At 44.8% G+C, this 3260-nt stretch overlaps 1 long non-coding RNA gene across 2 annotated transcripts; it reads left to right on the top strand.

The window, feature by feature from the left end:
• Positions 1–2770, top strand: LOC119354999. 2 transcript variants are annotated; one of them, XR_005171383.1, is made up of 3 exons: positions 1–559; positions 775–882; positions 1824–2770. It is a non-coding gene; the product is annotated as an uncharacterized LOC119354999 (long non-coding RNA). The 2 variants fall into 2 exon arrangements; XR_005171382.1 differs by having other exon boundaries at positions 775–2770.
• The last annotated feature ends 490 nt before the right edge of the window (positions 2771–3260 follow it).

The following is a 3260-nucleotide window of genomic DNA, read 5'->3' as shown; positions in this document are numbered from 1 at the left end:
GATAAAACAAAATTCTCACACAAATCTCACCCCCACCATGCCCCTGGCTCTCGGTCGAGCTCCTCTCCCCCACGATCTCGTCGTCGCCGCCACCACCCACGCCGGCCGGTTCCGGCGATCTCCGGCCGCATGCAACATGCCCCCAAGCTCCGCCCTACCCTCCCCTCCATCCAGATCCATGCCTCAAGGTCTGCACCCTTGCCCACGGCTAGGGATTCGGGCGCCCCCATGTTCTTGCCGCCGAGTACCCAGGTCGGCCCGCTGGCCAACGAGCAGCACCCCGCACTTACGCGTGCCCAGGCCGACGAGTAGTACGGGGATTGGCCGCGGACGGAGACGAGTGCAGGCGCGGCAGCAGGAGAAGCTATGGCAGTGGCGGATCTGGTGACCGCCGGGTTGGCTCGTCATTCGTGGCCGGCCGGAGTCGCGGTGAGGCACTGTCGTTGGTGGATTCCGGTGGCTGGCTGACGGCCAATTGCTCTTGGACGCCACTGCAGCTGCTCGTTTCTGAATTTTCAGTAATGCGGCTAGCTATGCCAAGTGCGTTTTCTGAATTTTCGTAAGTGCAACAGCCAAGTTCAGTTTTAGTTAAGTGTAGTACTAGTGTAGGCTTTGGGATATCAGTGTAGTACTAGTGTATGACAAACAAATTAGATGTTAGCAGATAGATGCACAATTATTTCAGTAATGCCAAGTTCAATTTTCGTTCATTGTAGTGCTACTCAAGTTGAGTTTAGTTCAGGTATAAATTTTCTATTGACGCATATGTTGCAGCAGTCCGCGTGATTGTGATTCTCGTGTCGTTGATAGCTTGGAGCAGTCGGTTCCGGTCCATCTACTACTCGTGACCGGGAATGAAGGATCATGTCGCTGATAGTTCAGGTATAAAATGTATCTTCTCATATAGCATTATTTCTAGCGGCAAGTGTATTTTGGTCTACAATATATCAGCTTCCTAGTAAGGCCTTACTGCAAAAAGATAATACCAACTACAATGCTGCAGTCCTACAGTTTTATTCATCAAACTTTGTTTCTATGGTTACTATTTTTATTATTTCAACAACTGGTAGTGAAGTTAAGGCGAGCATTGGAACATTTTGATAGCTTAGTCTTTTTGGATGGTCCTCTATCTGTATAGCATTACAAGCAACAAACACTGAGCCTTATTCACCTTCTTAATCAATATACTTGGAGTCCACATCCAAGATCAAAGCATGTAGCTCTGTTCACTCAGGTTCTCAGGAGTATCTCACAAATGAGTCCATCTTAGGTGAGAGATGACTCATCCAGCCATACGATATTATTGACCATTTAGTAGCAGTTGACCAACAGTTTTGGTAATTAGAGAAGAAGACAATTCCACAGAATCAAAGTTCAGTGCATTCGTACGGTAAATTAGCAGGCAAGCTACCTGTACTAAATACAGGTGGTGCTACCTGTACTAAATTTTGCTCTGTCAGATTTTTATATATTTTTATTATTACCAAGTATATGAGTTTGCTGTATCAGGTTGTCTCAACGTATTGCAGTTACACGTTAATGTGATAATCAATTGCATGTTTGTGACTTCTCTATGCAGAATGAAGAACAGAGGCCTGTAAGTGTGGTGGTATGGACTCTTTCTAGAGACATACTTCACTGCTTATTAAGTTGTGGGTTGTTTTTTTGACAGATATTTTCTCACTTTTTTCCAATGTTAAACAACAACTTAGTCTCCAGTTATTGTACTTGTGGTACATAAGTGTTGTTTCATTCCTTCTTCAGCTTGATTATTGTTTTTATTCACCTTGAGAAGCATAAGTATGATTCCTGCTTTTAAACAGGATTCCAAGATCAAATTATCTGGGCTGGGGCAAGAAAAGGAACATGCTCCGGTCTCCGGCAATCTAATAGATTCAGTAAGGACTGTAAGCTGATCACATAGTGTTTTGAAGGAGTAATATCAAATATGTTGCAGGATTCATGGTTTGGGAGAAACTTGTGCATTGAGTTCAATATAAGGAAAAGCTTGAGAAGGTTGCCTTTTGTTCTTGCAAGATGTAGCACTCATGGTGATGATAAATATATTCTTTTCAATTTGTTTCTGATAATGCCTTGCTTTTTTTATACAAAGTTATGACCACAAAATTATGCTCATAAAAAATTATTTTTCATCACCATATAAAAATAGCATATGTACACATAATGTATCGAAGGGCGCGGCGTGTTGCCGCGTGGGCATGGCTACTATATACTATGCTATTGTTACTTAGTGCTCTATAGGTTACTGTTATACTGTACTAAAGCTCCAGGTTCTTTTGAGTTCCTAGGAGTGGTCTTGGTTCATTGTTTAATTCCAGGATTTGTGAGTTCCTAGTAGGGAACACATGGACATGAAGCTATGGCGGCGACGAAGGTGATATCGACATGGGGCTGCGGCGACGATGATTACGACAACATCGACATCAACACAGGGCTACGGTGGCGACCAAGACGACGACATCGTCATGGTGCGGCGGCGACGACGACGACGACATCAACACGACCTTGTGGAAGCTCCGATGCCGACGACGTAGACGCGTGGCATATATTGTGTGTGTGTGTGTGTGCCCACGTGCGTGCGTGTGTTAATTATCTACATCAGATATGTATGATTGATGATTGAATGTATACATAACATGTACGTATTGTGAAATGCATGTCTAGACTGAAATAGGTAGACTTTTATTTTTTTAAATCCTAATTTGTTACTACTAGCGTGGGTGTATCATAGAAGCGCTACTGCTATTCCTTTACTAGTAGTGTGGGTGTGGAATACTAGTAGCATGGGGTACCAGCGCTATTGGTATGTGTGTTTAGCAGTAGCGTGGGGTAAAACACACGCTACTGCTAAAAAATTGCTGTAGCGTCATAGCAGTAGCGTGGGAACCTACGCTACCGGTAGTCCAAACACCCACGCTACTCGTAAGGTTTTTCCTAGTAGTGAAGTGAATGTAGGCGCCGGCTGTTGGATAATAGTACCTGATTCTCGGCGGCGTATGGGTATCGTTGGCATACTTGATAGCTAAGGATCGTTGATGGTGCTCGTGTTGCGGTTGAGTTTGGGCCGGCTGTCTTCGTCGCTGAAGCGGCTCCGGTGCTACGGTTGCGGCGCCTGTCGACATACAAGAAAGCTCATCTGTGGTAAGTGAACAGTTGCACGATAAAGAGAAAAAACGAAGGAGTACAGATTGAAATAACCTGATGAGGCTGCGGCGTCGGTAAAGCAGGGCCGGTGGAGT

The sequence above is a fragment of the Triticum dicoccoides genome, chromosome 2A (assembly GCF_002162155.2).
Source record: "Triticum dicoccoides isolate Atlit2015 ecotype Zavitan chromosome 2A, WEW_v2.0, whole genome shotgun sequence".
Taxonomy (NCBI): domain Eukaryota; kingdom Viridiplantae; phylum Streptophyta; class Magnoliopsida; order Poales; family Poaceae; genus Triticum; species Triticum dicoccoides.
The sequence above is the reverse complement of the archived record's forward strand: the minus strand, read 5'-3'. Positions and strand labels throughout refer to the sequence as shown.